The following is a 25187-nucleotide window of genomic DNA, read 5'->3' as shown; positions in this document are numbered from 1 at the left end:
TCTACTTTCAGCACTCTAATCAGAGGAAGCTTTGAGGAAGCTGAGAAAATGTCAAGAATCAAAAGCAGAGTCTGCTGGGATGGTGAAAGAACCAGATAGATGTGGGGTCTAAACCTAGAAATGGAAATGGAAGACAGAGAATTAACTTGGCAGGCAGTTAATAAGGGGGCTGCAGCTCAGAAGAGAGATGGAGGGCTGGATAATTAGATCTGAGAGCCATCAGGTATAGTCGTGAATTATTGGTACAGGCTGGAGCAAAAAAATCTTTTGTGATATTGGTCCTCTCTACAATCCCAAGACTCCTTCTGCCTGGTTTTTCATTATTCCATGACATTTTGGAAAACAACTATTTGGTCACATGAATAAAAAAACGGTTTTAAAAAAAAGTCTGCTTTTGGAGTCAGAAGAGATGAATTAGAATTCTCCCACTCTGCATTAGAACCTTGACTTTCTCTCTACATTAGGGAAAAGAAACTCCTTATCCTACCTATTGTGAGAAAAGCACCCCAATTACTGTAAAATGAAACATAATTCAACTGATTTTTTTTCACCAGATCATAGACACTTTTCTCCGGCCCTTTAAATTTGTCTTCCCAAACTCTGAATCAAAAGCATTTACTATGTCAAGCCTTGGGAGATTCAAAGACAGAATGAAAAACAATCCCCATCTTCAAAGAACTTAGGTTATAAATTTTTCTAATGCCAAACCAATGAGGGGATAAACCATGGTTTAACTAAACTTTGTGTTTCGTTTTGGTCATGTATACTTATTGTGTATCTAATTTATATTTTAATGTATTTAACATCTACTGGTCATCCTGCCATCTAGGGGAGGGGGTGGGGGGGTAAGGGATGAAAAATTGGAACAAGAGGTTTGGCAATTGTTAATGCTGTAAAGTTACCCATGCATATAACCTGTAAATAAAAGGCTATTAAATTAAAAAAAAATGTGGAGATGTCCATATACACACAAAAAAAATAAAAATAAAAAAAATAAACTTTGTGTTTCCCTCAATAATAACTTCATGTACGTGACGTTTTAAGGTTTGCACACAGAAGATCTCATGTGATGCAGTAATTTAAAGAAAAACAACTTTGTTGAAAAACTGAGCAACTCTTGGAGATGGATTGTAAATCAACACATATTATATTCACTTTTTTTCTTTTTCTTCTGTTTTTTTTTTCCTCTTGTGGTTTTTCTCTTTTGTCTTGATTTTTTTCTCCCAACATGATTCATAAGGAAATGTATTTTTTTTAAAAATGAATGTACGTGTATAATCAGAAAAAAAAAATTTCCCATCCCCCAAAAAAGAGTAATAGTATTTGGAGGAATATTTCTGCCTTTTATTTTGCCATGCTGGTCAATTAAATGTCTTTTACTTTGCAAAAAGAAAAAAGAAAAACTTTGGAACTCTGATCAAATTAATGATCAGTCACAATCCTAGTAGACTTATGATAATGAAGCATGCTACCCATTTCCTAACTTAAAAGTGACTGACTAAACATGCAAAAAAACTACATTTTCAGACATGGTCAATGCGTGAATTTGTTTTCCTAGATTATATATTTTTTGTTTCTTTGGGGAGAAGACAATGATTGGATGAGTGGTGACAGGAAAAAAAGGCAATGAGTATCAATGAAACATTTTATAGGAGGAAGAAGGAGGACATTAAGGAAAAGTTATGTTCTGAAGGAGGCATTGTAGGTGACTCAGTAGATGTAGTGCTGGGCCTGGAGTCCAGAAAACTTGAATTCAAATCCAGTCTCAGATACTTAACTTCTGTTTGCCTTAATCCACTGGAGAAGGAAATGACAAACCACCCCAGTATCTTGACTAGGAAAACCCCATGGACAATATTGTCCACAGGGTTATTGAGGAGTTGGACACAACTTGGCCACATATCCCAAATCAAGCTTTATGTGAGTTCCATTTTCATATACAATCCTCTTTCTCCAAGTCCTTTTTGCATATGAAAATGTCCATGGCCCATCAACTGGGGAATGGCTGAACAAGCTGCAGTATGTGAAGGTAATGGAATATTATTGTTCTATAAAAATGGTGAACAAGCTGATTGTAGAAAGGCTGGGAAAGATTTATAGGAACTGATGCTGAGTGAAACAAGTAGACCCAGGAATACACCATACACAGTGACAACAACAGTGTGCGATGATCAACTATGAAAGGCTTGGTTCTTTTCAGTGATTCAATGATCCAAGGCAATCCCAATAGATTGTGGACAGAAATACGATCTGCCTCCAGAAGAAGAACTAAGGAGACTGAATAAATATAAATCAATACATGTTGTGTTCATTTCTTTTTTCTGTTTTTTTTTAATTTTTCCATGATTTTTCTCTTTTGCTCTTTTTCTCTCCCAACATAATTCATAAAACAATGTGTATTAAAAATAAACTAAAAAATGTTCATGGTAATAGCTGTTAAGCTCAAAATTTTTAAAAATGTCTTTATGTTCAAACAGGCCTTGCTTCTGTCCACCAAGAAGTGATGACTTTCTTAGCTAAAACAACCCAAGAGACTTCCTCAATCATGGAGGGCCCATGAATCCTGCAATTAGAACCCTCTTAGGAGCTCTACGATTGAGTTAATTCAGTCATGACAAAAAGTCTGACTTTCCATGACTCCATTTGGGATTTTCTTGGCAGAGACACTGGAGTGGTTTGCCATTTCCTTCTCCAGTCTATTTTACAGATGAGGAAACTGAGGTAACAGGGTGAAGAGGGTCACCAAACTAGTAAGTATCTGAGGTTAGATTTGAATTCTGGTTTTCCTGACTACAGGCCCAGAGCACTAGGTGGGCTCTGGGATGCCAGCCCGGGATTAAAACTTGCTACACAAAACCCAAAGAGATAATCTGTACTTGGCGGAGAGAGGGCAAACACCAGGGAGCCCACCCAGTCTTCTGCAGCAACTGTAGACAAATGGGAGCTGAGTCTGTACATTAAGACATTCTCAGATAACTCTCATATTTGTGGTTTATCAAGTTAGGCCTGAAACTGGCTGCTGCTATTTCCATCACTTCTCCATGATCCCCCTTTATCCTGTGGTCAGAGTTTTCTCTAAACACAGGGAGTGAGTTAGGGGGCAGGGAGGTGTGCAGCCCTGCTCTTGCCCGACCACTCCCTCCCTGGATGGGAAGACAAAAGAGAAACAGACTAGTTCTGGAATACAGATTCGTCTTCCAAAGGGAAGAACAGGCTCCAGACCCCAGAAACCTGCTCCTGCATAAATCACTACCTCCCTCTCTGGCTGGCCAGACTCCAAGGAGCTGCAGGAAGGCTGGTGGAAAGCCACAGGTGACACAAATCTGGAGGAGAGCAAGGAGCCCTTCTCTCAAACAACAGAGATTTAAAGTGTAGCAGCCTGAAGGAGAAAAATTCCCCTTCCCTTCCCCTAAAGAGCCTGGCCAATGACTCATCTTCCCCCTGCCCCAGGGACAAGGAACAAAAATCCAACAAAAGGCATTAATCAAAGAGAGAAAGAGCCTGGACAACAGGGGAGTGAGGGATTTAAAACGCAAATGCTCCCAGTTCCAGAACTCCAGGGTCAAAGCTAGGGGGGCCCTCAGAACACAAAGGGAAGAGAAGGGAATAAGCATGCATAATGTACCTACTAAGTGCCAGACACTGTGCTAAGTAATGTAAGAGCTGGGAGGGCCCTTAGAACCCAGGAGGTCAGAGCTGGGAGGGCCCTTAGAACCCAGGAGGTCAGAGCTGGGAGGGCCCTTAGAACATCACGCTTGGATTTGAGGCCCATCTCTACCAACGATTTGCTTTGTGATTCTGGGAAAGTGTCCCCTCTGGACTACCTTGTCTGGAATACAAGAATGATAATTACACTTGTACTGCCTTCCTCTCAGAAATACTGAAAGCCTGGCCCATAGGTAACTCAAACTCTTATCTGTTTAAAATAAACCTTCTATTTCTTTCCCCCAAAAAATCCATCCTTCCTCCAGACTTCCCCATTTCCATCTGAGTACATGATCATCCTTGGTCCATGAGACCCCAGCTCGATCTCATACCATAGGTGGTTCCCCCAAGTGTGGTGATGTTTCCATTCTGAGGAAACTGAATTTACGGTAAGGATTCAAATCTGCCACAGATACTCACCACATAAATGACCCCTGGTTCAGAGCATCGGTCATACTTCAATTCATTTTTCCTTTAAATTCTCCCTCCATCAGCTGCCAAATCCAAGGGCTTAAGCCTTCAAAAATTCTCTTGCATCCCTCCATAAAACTTCCACCCTATCTAGTTTATTTATTTTTAATATATACTGTTTTACGAATTATGTTGGGAGAGAAAAATCAGAGCAAATGGGAAAAACCTTGGGAGAGACAAAAAAAAACTAAAAATATATACTTCTACCCTCTCTAGGCCCCATCACCTCTTCCCTTCTTTCCACTCTCTTCCCACTCCAACCCACCCTCCATGTAGCTGTCAGACTTGACACCCCTAAAACACCTGTAACCAGGTCACCACACATACACATGTAGCCCCCCGAAATTCTTTAGAGGCCCCCATTGCTTCAAGGATGAAATACAACACCCTCAATCTGGCATTTAAAAGCCTCTCCATACTAATATCCCTCTGCCAAACTGAGACTAGAAATGATCTCATTTTTATTTAGTATTCCCAACCCTTAGCAGAGTGTCTGAATCGTAAAATCATTTCGTAAATGCTTCTTGGTTGATTGAGTGTGACATCTCCCCACTTTTCCAGTATTTTTCATGTCACTCCCGTTTGTTCTCTCCCCATTCCAGTTAATTTGGCCTATGGAATAGTCTCCCCCCCTGAGGAAACCGAACACGGAATCAGGAAAATCTGGGTTCAAATTCTGCCTCGGACACAATTAGCTGTATGATCCTGAGTAAGTCACTTAATTTCTCTGCGCTGCAATTTCCCTATTTGTAAAAATAGAGAGTCCTAGAGTCTTTGGTAACTCTTGCTTGTTTCAAAGCACTTCCTACATAAGATTTTTCTTGGGCTACCTCCCAGGGTTCTCAGGAAAACCTGAGTTCAAATTCTGCCACTGATATTGTGTGATACTGGGGAAATCACTTGACCCTCTTTGCCTCAATTTTCCCATCTATGAAAATGAGCTGGAGAAGGAAATGGCAAACTACTCCGATATCTTTGCAAGAAAATCCCAAATGGGATCACAAAGAATCAGACAGAAACCACCGAGCAAAAACATGTACAAGGGCAGATTTGAATTCAGGTCTTTCCCCCAATACATATACTGGTTCTATACAGTTATTTACATGACTTGATCCTAGGCAAGTCAGTTCTCTGAGACTATCAGAAGCACAGGAGACGTGATAGTAGAGAAAGCCTTGGACCCAGAATCAGGAGGTCAAGTTCAAATCTTGTGTCTGACCCTGATTCCTAAGGTTCCAAGTAAGTAAACTTTTTGAGCCTCAAGTTTTCTCATCTGTAAAATGGGAATAGTAACATGAGGATTAAGTAAGAGAATATATGTCAATGTATTATATAATCCTTAGCGATACATAAAGGTTTAATTATCATTGTGACAATCTCTGTCCCATATCAAGGAAATCATGAAATCACAAGTCCAACCTTTATGCTTTTTCATCATCAACCAATCTAGCATTTACCTTGTGCCAAAGGTAACAACTTTTAACCTCAAGGAGCTCACATTTCATCTTGGGAGACAGCTGCTACCTGCAATTCAGCCAACAGTGCGTTGGAAACTTTAGAACGTCATCGCAGCAGGAGCTGTTGTCTGCTCAGCTTGTGAGACACAGTGGCTGTAGAGGTAGGAGATTCTCTGGTTCAAGTCTCAGCCTTTCAAAAGACTCCGAGGAGTTTTGTCCCTCTGGGAAAGTCACTTGCCCTAACCTGAGCCTCAATTTTTCCATCTACACAATGGGAATAAAAAGGCTCACCTTGTTACCTACCTCACCAGACTCTGGAGAGGACAATGGCTTGCAAAATCCAGCGTGTGATATGTGTGAAAAAGGGATTCTCGGATCCAAAATCGAGTGTCTCTTTATATTTTACTATTTTTTATTCATTTATTATGTTTCCTATACTTTATATATACTATTTTACTATGGATGTGTGGATGTGCAGAAATACCCACTTTTGCAAATATTAAAGTCCATAATTTAAAAAAATAAAACTTTAAAGAAACAAGTTCCAAATAGCTTGGTCCAAGATTTTCCTTGTCCTCCAAACCCACATATATGCACAAATACACATATAAACACATACATATGCAAGCAGAAACACACACACAAATGCTCATAAAACATGCAAACTCACACTATACAAACACAGACACTCACACAGACAGAGACACAGACACACAGAGTCCTGGTTATAGCTAGTATCGAGAACTGCAGAGAGGATTGTGGGATGCAGCTTTGTTTTCTCCCTCCCCATTTTCCTTTGGAATATTTCAAAGTGAGAGTGGGACCCCTCACCGCGGGGCTGACCGCTCTGTGGCCTTGCAGGGCCCAGGACCACGCAGAGAGGTCAGAGGGAAAGAAGCTGGAGGTCAGAGGGCTCCCCCCCCGCCTCCCTATCCAGCCCCCAGCCTTTATGGCAGGACTCTCCAGAGCATCGGCTGGGGCACCTGGGGGGAGGGGGGTCTCTGGCATATGCAGTGATCTCAAGCAGTCCCTTTCCCCGAGTCTGTTTACTGCACTATAATATAAGGGGGGAGGGAAGAAGACACAATTTCTAAAGTCTCCCCCAGTCAGATGTTATGTATGTGCTTCCCAGGCCCAGCTGAGGACCCCGGGGAGACCCCTCATTTATACAGATTTTGACACCTTTGGTTTCTACATCACATTCATGACTTAACTCATCCTGTCCCCCTCTCAGATTTAATGAGCCAAGGGTTTTAAAGGAGAAGAAAGGAGCTGAGTAAAAGGGTTCACCGACACATTCACCACATCTGAGCAGTATTTCACAGCCAGAGTCCTCCATCTTGCCAAAGAAGGAGTCAGGTCCAATTTTTCAATTCCTCTTTGTAGCCAAGCTGGGCTTCACCCACCTGTCAATTCCTTCATTCCTTTTTCCCATTCCCCCTTTCCTTCTTATTTCCCTCTTTTTCCTTTCTTCCTTCCTCTCTCCTTCCCTCTCATCCTTCTTCTCTTCCTCCTATTCTCCTTTTGTTCCTTCTTCCCTTCCTTCTTTCCTTCCTTTCTTCCTCCCTCCTTCATTCTTTCTGCTCCCTCCTCCCTCCCTCTTCCCTTCCTTTCTCCCTCCTTCCATTTTTCTTCTTCCCTTCTTTTCTCCCACTTTTCCTCCCTCCCTCCCTCCTTCCTCCCTTTCCTTCCTCTCTCTCCTTCCTTCCTCCTTTCTTTCCTCCTTCTTTTCTTTCCTTTCTTCTTCCCTCCTCCCCTCACTGTCTCCTTTTCTTTCTTTTGACCAGGTCTCCCTACTGGGGCTACTCATGGGCCCGATCCCCCCGGCTCTGGGTCCGGGAGCTCAGACAATGGCCTCCACACGCCCATCAGGATCCCTGGGCAGCCCCAGATTGGTTTCTCCCAGTGGCTCCTGTCACCACGCCCGCTACCCCCTGATTTCACCTGAATCCACAGCTGGACGGGAACTTCAAAGCCATCTTGCCATCCCTTTGTGCCTTTGATGTAGAAACCAAGACTCAGAGGGGTCCCGTGGGGAGTCACCGGTGGGAGGCTTGACCCCGAGCCTCTGGCTTTACGGTGCCACCTAAGAGCAGATCCCAGGTCTCTCACAGGCTGCCTTCTCACCACTCCCAAAACCCCGGTTAGCAGACTTGGAGCATTAATGGCTCAGCCTGAATTCAGGGCACTAATCTCCCACAGAGCCCTAATATCCTGCTCTGGAACAGGGAATGAGTCCGCGGGCTGGTCCCGTCTGCTCCCCTGCGGCCTGGAAGGAGATACAGGGCCAGCAATAATGTGCCCTACACTTCCTTCCCCCAGAAAGCTTGTGGCTCCTACGTCCTCCCCCACCCAACCTTAGCCTAGTATTTGGGGCATAACAACCACTGACGAACTTGATGCTTCTGAACCTGACTTTCAGAAGCAGTCCCAGGTGTCAGAGCCATAGTTATAATCTAGCTAGGTAGAACAGTGGTTAGTGCTCTACCCTTCAAGGAGCCTGAATTCAAATTCAGCCTCAGATACTTCCTACTTCAGAGACCCTTCTGTGTGACTCAGTCTCCTCATCTGTAACATGGGCATAACAACAGCACCTCCCAGGTAATGCTGAAGATCGAATCGAGGTTTCAAACCTTAAAACACTGTCTGAAAGCTGCCGTGTCGTTGTTTCGACTGCACGACTTTCTGTCCCCCGTCCGTCCAGATCCAGGCCCGGGTGCCAAAGCCACTGCTACTTAGGGATCGGGTAGCTCTCCCTCCCTTCGAGAAGCCGCCCTCCCGGGAGCAATGAGTGGAATCGGATATTTGTGTCTGCGGGAGGAACGGAAATGCAGGCAGGGATGCTGGATGGCGGCCCGGGGCCTGGCGACTGGAGCCGAGCTTGCCTGGGAGTCTGGGATTTGATATTCCCACAAGGCCAGATCAGGAGGACCTCCTGGAAGTGGGGGTGGGGGCGGGGTGAGATGCCGAGGGCTCTGACAAAGGCCTGAGCTCTGAATCTCAGAGGAGTGGGAGTGGGGACCGACAGCGGCCTTTCGGGAATGGCCCCCCATGGGAAAGGCCCCGACAGACCCTGCTGTGGGAGCATCATACCCGACTCTCTAGGACCCTGTTTGAGAGTTTTCCTGGCAGAGATACTGCAGTGGGTCGGTCATTTTACGGATGAGGAAACTGAGGTGATACAGATACTCTAATGACTGAGCCACTGAATCCTCCCAGGACTGACCCACATAATTCTACCCCAGCCCCTTAAAGTGAATGCCTTCCTGGATGATCCCCCTTCTCTGAAGGGCTGGGGTGCTCCCGCCAGCACCCACGCCTGGAGAAGCCCAAAGTCTGAGAGCTGGGAGGGCCCTCAGAGCCCGAGGATGTTGACATGGACATCCTTGGACAGAGGTGGGAGGTCTGCAAGAGGCAGCGGGGAATAGTGGGACCCCTGAAGTATCGGGTCACCTCCGGCCCTGCCCAGAACAAGAGCTCTGGGGTCTGTAAAAAGAAGGAGCGGGCCAAGAAGCCCCCCAAGGTTCCTCCCAGTTCTGAGGCTGGGACCACAGGGACTACGACTCTCAGAGCTGGGAGGGCCCCGGGGACTGGTAGCTGATCTGGAGCTGGAGGAACAACTCTTGGGCTGGCTGAGGTGGTGGCAGCCCCCTCCCCCAGCATTCCTGAGGGGGCCCCCTCCCCGCATTTCCCTCCTGCCCTGGAGCCCAAACATCAGCCCTGGGAGTGGGTGGCGAGGGAAGGCTCTTTTCTCACTGTGTGTGAACATGGGCACTAGTCCCAACAGGCCAGAGAGCATCCCTCCCTCAGGCCCCCTCCTTCCTGCCTCACCTCTGCCAAGTGCTCAAGGAGGCAGCCAGAAGGAATAGGATTACACTGTAAACACGGCAATGTCAATATTTACCTGTAATGTCAATATTGGCCTGAAACCAGAAGACTCGCTCAGGGGAGAAGACCCCATGCTCCATCTAAGGGCCGTGTGTGTGTGTGTGTATGTGTGTGTGTGTGTGTTCTGATGGAAGGGATCGCCTGCAGCTAGCTCAGGTTCTAGTCATGGTTACACTAATGATGTGACTACAGGCAAGTGACTTCACATCCTGGGGCCTCAGTCTCCTCATCTGAAAGATAAAGGTCTCAGACTTAGACACCTTCTAAGATTCTACAATCTAAGTTCCCTTCTAATATTCTGTGTTCTAAGGTACCATTGTTCCCATGGACATCCTGTGTTCTAGGGTCCTCTCAGCCCTGACATTCTGTGTTCTAAGGGCCCTCCCATCTCTGACCTCCTGGGTCCTAAGGGCCCTCCCAGCTCTGACCTCCTGTGTCCTAAGGGCCCTCCCAGCTCTGACCTCCTGGGTTCTAAGGGCCCTCCCAGCTCTGACCTCCTGGGTCCTAAGGGCCCTCCCAGCTCTGACATCCTGTGTCCTAAGGGCCCTCCCAGCTCTGACCTCCTGGGTCCTAAGGGCCCTCCCAGCTCTGACTTTCTGGGTCCTAAGGGCCCTCCCAGCTCTGACCTCCTGGGTTCTAAGCCCTCCCAGCTCTGACATCCTGTGTCCTAAGGGCCCTCCCAGCTCTGACCTCCTGGGTCCAAGGGCCCTCCCAGCTCTGACTTTCTGGGTCCTAAGGGCCCTCCCAGCTCTGACCTCCTGGGTTCTAAGCCCTCCCAGCTCTGACCTCCTGGATTCTAAGGGACCTCCCACCTCTGACATCCCAAGTTCTAAGGGCCCTCTCAGCCCTGACACTCTCTATTCTAAGGGTACCCCCAGCTCTGACATCTTGTGAATCTAAGAGGTAAAAGCTACCAACATTTCAGAGATTTGGGGATTTCTGCTGTTTCCTGCACCTTGTGGAGTGTTTCCTATGCAGCTCACAGCTGACCCAGGCTCAGAATTAATCACAACTGACACTGATGGGGAGAGATTATGCAAGAGAGAAAGGTCAGCATGACCAGCATCCAGTCTTTATAAAATGCCCATTTGCAATCTTGAGTTTCACTGAAAGTCCCAGCCCTCCTGGATCTGAAGAATGACAATCTTAGCTCATATTGTCATGGTGACTTGTGAGTTTACAACCCCCTTTCAAAATCATTGCCTCATGAGAGCGGAAATGTCTTTATCCCCATTATACAGAGGAGGAAACGACTCAAAAAAGGGAAATGATTTGTTCACAGTCTCTCATGTAGTGGAAGAGCAATGATTCAAAGTCCTCCCACAGGGCATCCGGGACACTCTCCATGTCACTGAATCATGGGAGATTAGAAACATACACAGGTAGCCAGTCACAGACACAGCTCAGCAAATGTGTCAGGCAGGAATGGCCAAGGGGGTGAGCAAATGAATTTTCATGAGAGGCAGAGAACTGGAGGGTGGGAAAAGAAATCAAGATAAACGGCAGAGATTTAAATCTGGCTGGGTGTCCAGTCTTGGAAGACTCAAAGAGACGGTGGTATTTCAGAGACATTTACACAATGGAAAATCAGGCCCAGGAGCATGAGAAGGGGCCTTTGAGGCCTCCAGCCAAACTCTCTCATTTCACAAAATGAGAAATTAAGTCACTTGCCCAAAGTCCTAATGGAGTCAGAGCCCAAGTCTTTCACAGTCAGTCAAGATTTAAAGCATGAGTGGTGAATCAAATAAATAATCACTGGTGGGCTCCTCTGGGCAAGCAAGTAGCAGTCCCTCTGAAAGGGACCATGTTCATCCATGGATATGAACAGGCAGTTTTCAGATAAAGAAATTAATTTATAGTCATATGAAGAAATGCTCTAAATCACCATTGTGTGATTTAGAGTGATTTTGCATAGAAATGCAAATGAAAACAACTCACACCTATCAGTTTAGCTAATATGACAGAAAAGGAAGATGATAAATGTTGGAGAAGATATGGGAAAAATTGGGATTCCAATCTGTTGTTGGTGGAGTTGTGAACTGATCCAACTATTCTGGAGAGCAATTTGGAACAATGTCCAAAAGGCTATCAAACTGTGCCTTTGATCTAGCAATACTAGATCTGTAGACCAAAGAGATTTAAAATGGGGGGAAATATTGATAACTCTTTTTGGGGTAACAAAGAACTGGAAATTGAGGGAATGTCCATGAATTGGGGAATGGCTGAACAAATTATGGTTTATGAATGTAAAAGAATACTATTGTATTATAAGAAATGACAAGCAGGTAGATTCCAGAAAAACCTGAAAAGATTTATATGAATTGATGCAAAGTGAAATGATCAGAACCAGAAGAACATTTATATAGTAGCAGCAACACTGTATGAAGGTCAGCTCTTCTCAGCAACACAGTGATCCACAGAAATTCTAAAGCACTCATAAGGAAAAATGCTATTCATATCCAGAGAAAGTGGAGTCTGAATGCAAACTTGAAGCCTACTATTTTAATTTCTTTCTCTTTTTTAATGGTTTATCGTTTAGATCTGTTTCTTCTTTCACAACAAGATTAACAGGGAAACGTTTTACATGATTGCACATATATAGCCTATATCAAATTGCTTCTCACCTTAGGAAGAAGGAAAGAGAGGAAGGGAGAAATTTCAGAATTCAAAATTAAAAAAAAAATGCTAAAATTTACAAATAATTGTAAAAAATAAAATCCTAATTTAAAAAAAAAAAGTGACTATGTTTCTCCTGCCTACTCTCTCTCCCATATGCTACCAGGAGGGCAAGTGAGTGAGGAGCAGAGGCCCTCATCCCTCACTCGTGCTCACTCTGAAAACACGAACAGAGGAAATGATGAAAGAAAAAACAGAAGTAGGGAAGGGCCGATCAAGGAACTTTTAGTACCCAGTCACCCTGCTTTCCCCCACCCCCGGACCCTGTTTCTTCAGAATCCTGTGGCTTTCTGTCTCCCACTGGTCATTTGCTTGTTTCACTGAGGTTGAACTTCCAACTGAACTGGGGACAATCCCATTGATTAACCCTTGAGAATGATGGAGAGTTTCTTTCCAGCCCAGGTTCCCCCTGCAAGAATCCTTCCCCCTTTCTTGGCTGCCTTCTTCAAGAAGGCTGGGCTGGTGCTTCCCGGCAGGCAGAGGTCTCTCTGTGCCCAACCCCTTCCTATTCACTTAATATGTTCTTATCTATTTATAATTGTCTTTCTATATCTCATTCCCATATTAAACGGTAAGATTAGGGGCTAGATTGTTATGTGGAACTTCTGAGTGGGTGAGGAAAGTCCCTCTATTCTCTACCAAAGCCAGATGGTGCCTTTTGGAGAGCCATCTCGAACCCTGAGAGATTAACTCACTAGTCCAGGGTCATACACCCATAGAATGTGCCAGAGGCTCCTGTCCTGAACTTAGACCTTCAGGATGGCTCTATCCACAATACCACACTGCCCCTCTATTGACTTTTTTTTTTTTAAGAAATCATGTCGTACTTAGAGCTTGTCAGGTGGCACAGATTTGTGGGGGAAAAAAAGCAAAAAAAAAAAAAAAAAAAAGTCAGAGAGTGCTGGGTTTATATCCTAGTTCCAACAATGATCATATGTGTGACCTAAGGCATCTCTCTCTAATCCTCGATTTCCTTATCAGGAAAATGGGCAAAATATACATCAGTAATTTTTTCCTCATTCAGTTGGGTTAATAATATCACCCAAATCCTGTGATACTCTGAGAAATCTGAGGTGATTTTTTCAGAACACATTCGGTGTGCTGGGTCTTGAACAATGAGGATTTTTGAGCAAAGGCTCTGCCGGGGAGAGGAGTCTTATATTCACTGACTTAGTGCTGAGAATTTACAGGCCAATTAGTCTATATTTTTATTATTTACAGAAGTAGAAACTGAGGTTCGAGGAGGGCAAGTAGCTTGTCCAAGATCATCCAGACAATAAGTGTCACAGGGTGGATTTGACCCCAGAGTCCTATGAGGTAGTCCCAGAACCAATATCCTTTCCCAAGAACAGGGCTAACCCGAGCAATTAGAATAAAAGGGGATAGAAAGTGGGGTGGGCGACTGGAAGAACCAGGAGGGAGTCAGACGGAAGCTCCTCAGTCCCTCCCTCCCCAGACTTTTGCAGCTGCCCTGATTCTGCTGGTAAAACAAGGTATCAATGTTATTTATAAAGTTTCCAAACAGAACAATTTGTCCATCTCCAGTTCTGCAAGGGAAACATGAGTAAATCACATAACCAACAACTGGCCTTTGGCAGACCCTGCCTGAGATGACAGTTGAGGTTCCAACCACTGGCTTCTGCAAGGTCGCTTCCCTCGTCTGTGGGGCGGGCTCCTGCTCTCCCCTTCCCGCCCGCACCCCCTTTCCACAGGACACCTGGAGTCCTCCTTACACTCCACTAGGGACTTCTGTTCCTCCCCTGGATTTGTTCTTTGTCCTAGGCCTCCCACCCTGGCTCCCCAAGATGATATCACTCCCAGGGTGGCCCTGAGCTTAACTCTCGGCCAAGCTGTGTGGGAAGGGAATCCTGGGAGGCGAGGGAGGGCTGCCAGGTTACACAACATCTGGCTCTGGCAGAACCCTCGGTGGCTCCCTACTGCCTCTGGAGCAAGGTCCAAACCCTAGCATTCAAGGCCATCGGTAACCTAGCTCCCACTTAGGTTTTCGGCTTATGTCATACTGTTTTGTGCTAAATCCTTCTAATCTGGCCAACTGCAGAATTCATCTCCTCTGCCTGAAAACCTCTGAGCCCTTGTGTGCACAGAGCCAAGGACATAGCCTGGGAAACCTTGACGGAGAGCAGGGTGGTGCACCAGGACCTGAGTTTGGGGTCTAGATCAACACTTCTCAGATCTGCTTGTGTGTGTGTGGAAGAAATTGCTTAAACCTTTGCTGAAACTTCGTTTCCTCAGCTATAACATGGGGATAAGAACTGCACTTGGGATTCTGTGGGTAGAGTGAGAAAGCAACAAGGAACTCTCCCAAAGCAGGTATAGCTTATCCAGAATTACCTAGGAGCACGGCGAGTTAAACGCCTCGTCCAGTGAGAAAGAATGAGGATCTGAACCTGGGAGCATGCTAACCCTGACTCTAACTGTCTAACTGTCCTAAATGTCTCTGCCTCTGGCCCTAACCCTAAATGCCTTTGCATCTTCCTCTGCCTCTGGGCCTAACCCTAAATACACCTTTGCCTCTATTTCTACCTCCAACACTGACCCTAATCCTAAATGTCTCTACCTCTGACTCTAACCCTAATGCTTCTGACTCTGACTCTGCCTTTGCCCCAATTCTAAATCTACCTCCAGCTATAACTCTGACCTTACATCTGACTATAACATCTGACCTAGAGGCCTTTAATTCTGCTTCTGCCTCTGGCCCTAAAATGCCTCTGCATCTTCCCCTGCCTCTGGCTCTAACCTAACCCTTCCAACCCTAACCCCTCACCCATGACCTCCTGGCTCTACTATCCCTCTCAGAGACTTATGGTATGGAAGGTGTTCTGTAAACATTTAAGTGTTCTATAAGCACAGGGAAGGCAAGAGTGGAAAAGAGTCCAGAAAAGTCCCGAGTTCAAATCTCCACTTTTAACACGCCCAGCTATGTGAGTTTGAATGGCTCACAGTCTCTGAATATTTCTTCATCAGCAACATGTTGAGACCTAACCTTTCAGGGGCCCTAATTCTGGAGATGAAATTACCTCAGAGCTGATCTAGCCCAGATCTTCTCCCCCTCCACCACTACTCCACCCCCCTCCTCATTTTACAGACAAGAAAACCTAAGCCCAAGAAAGTAAAGTTACTTGTCCAAGTTCCCAGAGACAGTAAGAACCAAACCCTTTGACTCCTGAACTAGGACTCCATCCACCTCCTTTCTGTGAAACATTAAGTGGAGCAATGGTTAGAGCCCTGGGTGTGAGGTCAGGAAGATGCGAGTTCAGATCCTCTGATATGTACTAGCTGGGCAAGTCATTTAACCTCTGAGTGCCTCAGTTTCCTCATCTGTAAAATGAAGTGAAGGAAATGGCAAACCACTCCAATATCTTTTGCCAAGAAAACCTCAAGTGACTGTTTCCTCATCTGTAAAATGGAGATTTCCTGTCTCCTAGGATTCCTGTGAGCCAGCAGATACTATGGAAACCCTAGTTTTATTAAAATTGAAGGCGCTAAAGAAATGTGAATTATTATTTTTTATGTTAGACTTGGGTTTATTTTTAGACATGCTGATGACCTCAGGTGAGTTCCTTAGCCATTTTGTGCTATTTTACAAGACAGCTGAAGAATAACCACCCCAAAAAGGGGGAAACATCCGAATATAAGGATTTGTCCATCCTGCACTGGGGATTTCATCTTATTCAAGCTGGCTATAAAGGGAAGAGAGCCAGGTTCAAATCCCAGCTCTAGCATACTATGGACATACAGCAACTCGAGACAAGCCTTTGACTCTCTTTTCTCATCTATAAACTGAAGATGCTTGTCTATAAGGTCTCAATAGTCCCTGGACTCTTAGAAGCCTGTCCTGGCAGCTCCATCTCCTCAAGAAGGGTTAATGGCTTGGTCTGGGGAATTGGGGGCCATTATTACATCCAGAGGGTAGCTGGGAAACAGAATGTGAACTCTCTGGGAACAAGTCACAGAGAACAACCCTGGGGGATGGAGGAAACTTGGCTGAGCAGGCTTTGTTTGGATGGTGTTGAAATCCCCCCCCAACTTCCCCCCCCCTTTTAACCTCACTCCCAGAGAAGGAGATTCCAGCAAACACAAAGTGAAGGGCTTTGCCTATCTATCAGCAGCCTAGAGTTACCAGATCTTGAAAGGATTATGCTTCAGCTGGGGCTAAAGAGCAGGGACTGGCTCAGGAACCCTAAGCACTTGTGGGTGTCAACAATTCACACCATTAAACTGATGCACTTTCCTCTGAATTTCATTTCCAGGCTCCTTAGCCTGGCATTCCAAGAGCTCTACCGGGCCTGGCCAGCCTGATCTCTCCCCAAAATCTCAGGGAAGGGACAAAAGAAATCCCCACCTAGCTGCCCTCAACCTTGCCCTTCTCCATGCAGCCCTCCCTGATATACACCCTCCAGAAGTAAGCTCCTTCCCCTCCTAATTAATTCCCATAGCACAGATGGGAAAATCCACTAGACTTATAGTCAGAAAAATAATGCATCCCAATCTCAGCTTGTATACTTACTAATTGTAAGTATCTACTATAGCTAGTATAGGGGTCCTCAAACTTTTTAAATAGGGGGCTAGTTCACTGTCCCTCAGACTGTCAGAGGGCCGGACTATAGTAAAAACAAAAACTTTGTTTTGTGGGCCTTTAAATAAAGAAACTTCATAGTCCTGGTTGAGGGGGATAAACATCCTCAGCTGCTGCATCTGGCCGTGGGCTGTGGTTTGAGGACCTCTGTAGACTAAGGATGTGGGTCAGTGATTTTCCTTTTCTGATGATACCTCCTGTGATGTGGGGATAATAAACCACTCAACTCTATGTAATAGGCTAGTTTGTTTTTAAACCATAATATCAAACCTCTTGTTAAATTTTCAGTTCTATTAGGATGAAGACCGTTATTATTCAGTGCCCTGTTCAGGACTTATTTAAAGAGGGTGACTAATAAATGTTTGTTAAATAGTTCTCAAAGCATTAAATTCCCCTTTTCCATGATATTCAAACTTCATTCAATGGTCAAGGAGCAAGGTTGGATGCTAAATAGAATTGCCCAGTTAGAATTTAGGGTAAACAAAATCTCACAGAAGGGACCTCAAAGGCCAGCTAATCCAGCCTAATGATCAAATATCAAACTAATAAGTGATCAAACTTACTTGAATTTTCCAGAGAAGAAAAACTCCTTATCTTCCTTGAAGTAGCCCATATAACTTTTAGTCATCTCCAGTTGTTACCAAGTCTTACCATCTGCCCTGCTGCTGAACTTCCCCTCCTGTATCACTTCATTACCTCAATTAGAACATGAATTCTAATTTGTGGATTTTCTAACTTGTGAATTCGAAAAGAAATGTTTTCCTTAGTTTATTTATTGTTCATTCTCATCTTTCATTGGAAGCAGAAAAAATCGAATTATCTGATGATGAGTATTAGCAGCAACATCTTGTCCTGGAAAAACCTGAATTTGGGTTTTCAGCTCTTGAGCTGGAAAGGATCATGGAGAGACCTTCCTAGCCAACCTCTTAATTCTCCAGATAAGGAAACTGAGCCTTACAGAGTAAGAGTCTCAGTAACACCTACAGTTTCACAGGTAATAAATAGGACAGTTGGATTTGAACTTAACGATCTATGAATCCAAACCCTTTCCACCACAGTTACCATGTTTGCTTCTCTGACAAAGCCTGGAAAGCATCTGGATTTTAATCCATTCTCTGTTTCTTAACAGTTTTGTTAGGTTGGGTCAGTAGCTTCCTTGCTCTTCACCTTAGTTTCCTCATCTGTAAAATGTGGGCATGGGATCAATAATTTACTCGCTGATTCATTCAGAAAGCTCAATTCTACAATCAGAGGTGGCTTTCCATGTGAGCCACGGGTAAAAGAATATCCTTTTGATAAGAAAAGGCAGCTGTCCATTTGTAAATTCTTTACAAAAACTGGGAGAAGGTAGCATAATGAGCAGCCCTTTTTATAGATTTGGAGAGAAAAAAAAATCAACAACCAGAATCTTGGAGAATAAACTCCTTGTCCATGATCATGCAGCTAATAATGGCACCACAGCTGGGATCAGAAACTAGATCACGGACTCTCTCCCTGTTGTTTTTAAGAGAAGAGAAAATGGCTATCTTTCTGGAATGGTTTAAGGCTAGATCTGTAAAGAGTTAAGGAGGCATCCCACAGATGGAAAAACTTCTTGAAGCTAGTCTCCCCGCAATGTACTATAAACTTAACATGAGATAAAATGCATAGAGAGTGAGCTCCCTGTCCCTGGAGGTGTTCAAGCTAAGGCTGGAAGACCACCTGTCAGAGATGCTGCAGAGAGGATTCCTGCACTGGGTGAGCGGCTGGCTTAGATGACCTTGGAAGTCCCTTCTAGCTATGAGAGCTGACACAGCTAAAAATATCATGTCTGGGGAGACACGGTGTAAATGGAAAATTGAGTGGGAGACACACATATGTCGCCAAATGCTATAGGAATGAAAAGGAATCATCTGGCAAGGAGGCTGGGAAAGCAAAGAATAACCTATTGTGTGCATGTGGGAGGGGTACCCCTATTATAGGATTGCCACTTAATCTCAGTCATTCAGGGTTCCTCTTCTCTGGAGGAAAGAAAAAAACCAGAATGTCCAAGTTGGAAGGGGCACTAGAACAGAGAATGTCAAAACTAGGAAGAGGTTTAGGAGAGCCCTTAGAACCCAGGATGTCAGAGCTGGGAGGGCTGTTAGAACAAGGGATGTCAGAGCTGAGAGGGCCCTTAGAACCCGGGAGGTCAGAGCTGGGAGGGCCCTTAGAACCCAGGATGTCAGAACTGGGAGGGCTGTTAGAACAAGGGATGTCAGAGCTGAGAGGGCCCTTAGAACCCAGGATGTCAGAGCTGGGAGGGCCCTTAGAACAAGGGATGTCAGAGCTGGGAGGATCCTTAGAACCCAGGATGTCAGAGTTGGGAGTATAGAATTGGAACACAGTATGTCTCACTGCTACCACCAATTATTGTTAACAGAATTTTACTGTCTTAGCTAAGAGGAGTCTTAGAAACTTTTGAGTCCTATTCCCTTCATCTTATAGATGAAGGACTTGGAGGTGCAGAGACAAGTAAGTGGCTCAAGGTCTCTCATGCCCCTGTCAAAGCAACCTCAAGCAGCTACAAAGTGCTAACAAGTAGCCTGATTGGGTCCTGGATATCAGTGTGATCTGATGACTCTCTTGCTCTCAATCACCCAGCACGTACAATGTTTGAACTCTGCTTTTCAGACAAATCTCAGAATTTGTACCTATTTCACAGAGCAGAAAAACTGAGGGTCAGAGAAGGGAAAGAACTTTTCCAGGGTCACCAAAACAACAGTAGTATCTAATCTAGAATCTGGGCATTTAATCACCAATCACAACAGGTTTCAGATTAGTTACTTCTAAGAAGCAGCAAGAGGTAATACAAAGGCCTCCAGACCCAAGTTCTAGTTTCAGCTCAACAAGTTATTTGCTTGGGGAAATCAGAGGAGTCATTTAGCTTCTCTGACCATCTTTCCATCAGGTAGCATGGCAGGATAAATAAAATGCTGGTCTTAGAGATGAGGCTAAGATACAAATCCCACCTCAAACACTAGCTATGTGGTCATAACCTCTTTGATCCTTGGTTTCTTTATCTGTAAAACAGAGATAAAAATGCTTGCAATACCCATATTAGAGAATGATTGAAAAGATCAAATGAGATAATGGTTATAAAGAGCTTTGTAAATGTTAAATTGACATATGTCATTGTTATTATTTCATCTTTTCAAATGAAAGTTGTAGGAGAAATCAGCTCAAAGGGCTTTTTCTACCTCCAGTGGTCTATGTTTGCAAGATCACCAGCCTGAACATCCTGCAGACAATGGGTGTAGAGGCCTATGGGGGACCTGCAGTTCTGGGACCTCTACCTTGGGCTTATGAAGCAGACACGTAGAAGTCCAACTTGGTCTTTCTCCTTCTCCCCTAGGTACAAGGCCTAGGCAAACCTGATTGGGCGAGGAGAAGAATGGAGGCTAGAGGTAACCCCCCAACTCTGAGTTCCTTCTTCCCTTCCCTGGAACTTTCAGCAAAAACTATAGGGGTTAAAGCAGAGGCACTCCCCAAACCCCCCCTTCTCCTGCTCCTTTTCTCAGGGGATTTCTATTTGGTTCCTTCTATTCTTGCTCTTCCTCCCAACCTGCTTCTTCTTCCCTTTCTCCCTCATTCTCCTTTGTCCCTCTTTCCCTCGAAGAATATAAGTCCTCAAAAACTTTCCTCCCTCCCTCCCTCTGGTACTTCTCCCCATCCCACAATACCCAGGGACCTCTCCCTCAGCTTCCTCCCTCTTTCTCCCCTGAGCCCTTTTTTCGCTTCCCATCTCAAAGCCTCTCTTCTCTCCTCTCCTCCCTAGCTCATCTTCTTGTTTTCTCTAGCTAGGCCCCCTCCCCCTCCTCTGTCTCCATTCCTGTTCTTCCCCCCCACCCCCCAAGTCACAAGGATCTTGCTTCCCCTTGCTGCCGTCTAAGTCCACTGTCTAACTCATGCTTCCTTCTATTAAAAAAAGATGTGGGGTACCTAAGTGGGCCAGGAGATCCCACTTCTCAGCTGAGGCTCCCACTGCTTTTCCCACTCCCAGATCCAGAACCCTCTCCGCCCAACCCGGCTCTGAACTGAACCTGATCCGAACCAGTCGCTCTGGAATTCTCTGACCCAAACGCTTTTGTTTTACTCCGAAGAGAACCCCACGGAAGCTCTAGAACACTGGAATCCAAAGTCATGCCCATTGCACCACTCTGACTGTGGGACGGCTCTGCAAACCCGAACCCTCACCACGGAGCCCGGACCGGCCGTGATGGGCCACTGCCATCAAAACCAGTCTGGCTCCAGCATGAGGGACTCGAGCGCTCCGATCTCGCACCCGACGAGCCGCCGGAGCGCAGAAAAGAAGCCAGCCCCGCAAATCTGGAACGCGCAAACCGATCCCGCCGGTCTGGGTGGCAGAAATCGATCCCAGCCAGCAGCCAGTCGCCCCAGCGGCCGCTCTGGAGCGCTGCGCTCGGACTCTCCGCGGGTCGCTCTAGAGCACCCCGAAGTCGGCTCGTTCCACCCCGCGGGATTCCCGCCGGGCCGAGCTGAGCTGCCCAGCCGCGCTCGGGCCCGCCCGCCCTCGGCCCCGGGAGCTCTGCCCTTACCGGAGCCCCGCTCCTGACAGCTCTCCCCGGCCCTCCTCTGCCCTCCCGCCGCCGTAGGATCGGGGATGGCTCACCGGGCAGGGAGCTGCAGTTGCGGCCGGAGCTGGAGCCGAAGTCCGAGCACGAACAGGAGCGCGAGCCCGGGCCGGAGCGGGAGCCGGAGCGCGATCGGGAGCGCGAGCCCGGGCCGGAGCGGGAGCCGGAGCGCGATCGGGAGCGCGAGCCCGGGCCGGAGCGGGAGCCGGAGCGCGATCGGGAGCGCGAGCCCGGGCCGGAGCGGGAGCGGGAACCGGAGCAGGGGAGCCGGGCGCTCGGCTCTGTGCCTCCCCCTTTAGCGGAGCTGCGCGCTTCCCCCCGAGCAGGAGCCGGAGCGGGGCGGAGCCGGTCCGCGGGCCTATGGCCAAGCGGCGGGGGGCCGGGACGGAGCCGAGCGGCCAATCATCGGGCGGTGGGACGGCCTTCCTCACGCCAGCCCTTAACCCTTTCGGGGTGACCCTGGGGGAGAGGTGGGGGAGCCGGGCAGAGAGGGAGGGGGCGGCTGGAGAAGCGGGGCGTGCGAGGCCCCGCGGCCGCCAGGCCCAGGCCGCGGAGGTCGGGCTCCCCCCCGCCGCCCGGCCTGGCTCGGCCCCGCAGGGGCTCCCCCGGAGCTCCGTGACCTTTGTCTGGGCTGGCGGCCTGCTCCTGGGACGCGTGCACGGCGGGGCTCCGCGCAGGGCCGTGTGTGCATCGGTGGGGCCTGCGTGTGCACACACGTGCGTGAGCTTATGGGATCATAACAATGCCGCCGAAAGGGGCCTTGGGGCTCGCGCGATCCCACCCCTCGATTTACGTTGGAAGGGAACCGAGGCCCGGGAGCGGAAAGTACTCGCCCAGGGTCACCGGCAGAACCGGCGCTGCCGGAGCCTCTTTCGCGGAGATCGAGCTGGCCAGCGCTTAGAGATCCGCCGGCTCATTTCCCGTTCTTACCCGTGTGGAAACTGAGACCCGAGCGGCTACTGCTGGGTCCCTGGCTTATTTACCAACGTGCCCCCTGCCCTGCTAATCTGCCCATAAAACCTTCCCAAGAGGGAAAGGAGACCTGCTGCTCCGGCTTCTGGGGGGAGAGTTAAAGTACCCCTTCCCATGGCCACTTAGTGGTAATGAGCCTCCATTCCTCTTTCTCGGCACCAGAAGGTCTGGTAGGGGGCCCAGCGGCTCAGCAACAGCTACGGGAACCGGCGTTTACGTCTCCCGGGACGGTTTTCCAAGCACTTCTCAGATATGACCTCATTTGATCCCCACAACAGCCCTGGGAGATTGGTGCTATTACCACAAACGAGGGGGCAGATAGAAATGAAGTGATTTGCCCAAGGTCACTCACTAAAAGTGTCTGAGATCGGATTTGAGCTCGGCCCCTGACCCTGCCCGGTCCAGCACTACTGCCTTGTGCTACCTGCCTCACAGCAGCCAAGTGAGGTGGGCAGCCTCTGAATTATTTATTGTTCCCATTTACTAGATTAGGAAACAGACTCCGAGAAGTAACGGCTTGACCCAGATCACTTCCTTCCAGTTATTAGCAGTACAAGGACTTGAATTTAACTCTTGACACCAGCCAGTTTCTAGCTAGAGTCTGAGTAGTTTTGTGACCATCTGTCCACTGAAGCTCCCTGTGAGTCTCAGCCATGAGAGGGAAGGGAGAGAAGTGAAGGGGAAAGAGAAGGAAAAAAAAGAGAGAGAGCCTGAGTCCAAGATGCAAAGGCCTTTTATCCTCAGAAGATCCACTAGCAGATTTCCTTTCCTTCTTAGGAAGGTGTTAGTATAGCAGATTAGTATGGGAGGGGGCGTGTTAGGGAAATAAATGAGGAATTAGTGCATAAGGGTTAGACACTGTGGTTAAGGAAAAAAAAATGTTTAAACTAGGCTTTCATGTTCCTTAATCTAGTTAGGGAGAAGGAAAATTAAGGTACAAACTTAACTAACTGACCCCATTAGTTGTGTGAACTTGGCTAAATCACCTATGCTTTTTCTAGGCCTCAGCTTCCCCATCTCACAGATGACTAAATGATCTCTAAGTGGTCCTTTCCCAGCTCTAACATTCTATATCAGAAAGTCCCTTCCAGTTTCAAAGTGCTGTGGTTCAAGGTGTCTTCCAAAACTCTGACATTCCATGTGCTAAGGTTCCTCACAAATCTAAGTTCAAGCATCCTAAGACTAGGATTCAGAGAGTATGTCTTAAGTGCCAAATGAGAGCGAGAGTGTTGAAGGAGCTCAGAAGAGGAATGAGAGCATTGCGAGAGAGATGGTAAAATCCTGGCCCAGATAATTTATAAATCACATGAGTTTAGAGAAGCTATTTTCCTTATCTGGGCTACAGAATCGCATGTGTAAAAGAAAGAGATTGTATCAGATAATCTTTCTTCCGTTCTAAATTGTGGCCCGGAAATGGGTCAGTTGGTTAGAGTGTTAAATGGTGGCTTCCTGGAGGAATGGGCTTTGAACTGCGGCTTGAAGAATGAGTAGAAAATAGTTTGGAAGATGTAGATGTGATCAGAGCAAGCTAGCAGTGGCACAGCCAGCAACACAGCACAGCAGCCTGAAGGAGCCAGTGAAAGGGGAAGGATCTTGCAAGGAGAGGAAGAAAGCATTTATTTCCAAAGTCCCTTTCAACTAGAAATCAAGATTCTTTCATTTAATGATTTCCTGACCATCCTCTATGGCATTGAGCCTGAAAGGGGGGAAGAAGAAATGAACCAGAGAATCATATCTTTAGTTTGGAATTGATCTTAAGAGGCCATTGAGTCAAAACACCCATTTTATAGATGAAAAAAGTGAGAAGGCTCAAACAACTCATCCGAGACCACATTGTCGGTATCTGAGGTACAATTTGAACTCAGGCCTTCTAGACTCCAAGTACAGATTATGCCATCTGGTTGCCTTCACCTCTTTGAGCCGGTGAGGGTGATCTGGCTATTCCTCAAACCTCCATCTCCCAACCTTGGTCCTTTTCCTTGGCTGTCCTTCATGTCTGAAAATCTCTCCCTCCTCATCTCTGACTCTTGGCTTCCTTTAAGCCACAGCTAAAATCTCCCCTTCTTCTAATAGCCTTTTTCAATCCCCCTTATTTATAGGGCCTTCCCTGCTGATCTCCACCAAGTCCTTTCTGTAGCTTGTCTGTGCATCATTGTTTGCACTCCATCTCTCTCTTTAGACTGGAAGTTCCTTGACGACAGGGGCTAGCTTTTGCCCTTCTTTGTATCCCCAGCACTTAACACAGTGCCAGGCACATAGCAGGCATTTAATCAATTTTTATTGACTGGCTGATCACCTCATCATCAATGTTGTCTAGTTGTGACAAATGCACATTAATTATGATCAATTAGACAAGTGCACGTTAATCATAATCAATAAGAGAAGTCCTCTCATGCTGAATTCCAGAAGATGACCAAGTCACACGAGCCACTGAATACATGAGGCTGAGCACTAGGGATTTCCCAGTATTATAGCCCCCAGATACTCCTGGCCTCCCTACTTATAGGTCTAGTCCTTGAAAATAGAATTTCATTACACGTGTTTAACCTATATTGGATTACTTGCTGTCGAGGGAGGGAGGAGGTGGGGATGGAGAAACAATTTGGAATACAAGGTTTTGCAAGGGTAGATGTTGAAAACTATTGTTGCATGTATTTTGAAAAATAAAAAAGCTATTATTATTTTTTTAAAAAAGAAACATAGAATTTCAGAGGTGTAAGGAGTCATGAAAAATAAAATCTTTGAGGAGAGAGGGGAAGGCAGCGAGACCACTGAGGTCTTTTAGCCAAAAAGCAGATTTGGAGTTGG

General features: G+C 46.5%; 1 protein-coding gene across 2 annotated transcripts in view; it reads right to left on the bottom strand.

The window, feature by feature from the left end:
• ECE1 (endothelin converting enzyme 1) overlaps positions 1–21569 on the bottom strand; it is a 173768-nt gene extending 152199 nt beyond the window's left edge. The window contains exon 1 of one of the 2 annotated variants that reach the window (XM_031962676.1): positions 21446–21569. The gene's annotated coding sequence lies outside the window, so the exon portion shown is untranslated. Of the gene's footprint in view, positions 1–21371; positions 21392–21445 lie in introns of those variants that run through there. The other variant, XM_031962680.1, reaches the window with a different exon arrangement.
• Between the last annotated feature and the right edge of the window lie 3618 nt (positions 21570–25187).

Source organism: Sarcophilus harrisii, chromosome 3 (assembly GCF_902635505.1).
Source record: "Sarcophilus harrisii chromosome 3, mSarHar1.11, whole genome shotgun sequence".
NCBI lineage: Eukaryota > Metazoa > Chordata > Mammalia > Dasyuromorphia > Dasyuridae > Sarcophilus > Sarcophilus harrisii.
Note: the sequence above shows the minus strand (reverse complement) of the source record. Positions and strands in the feature narration are given on the sequence as shown.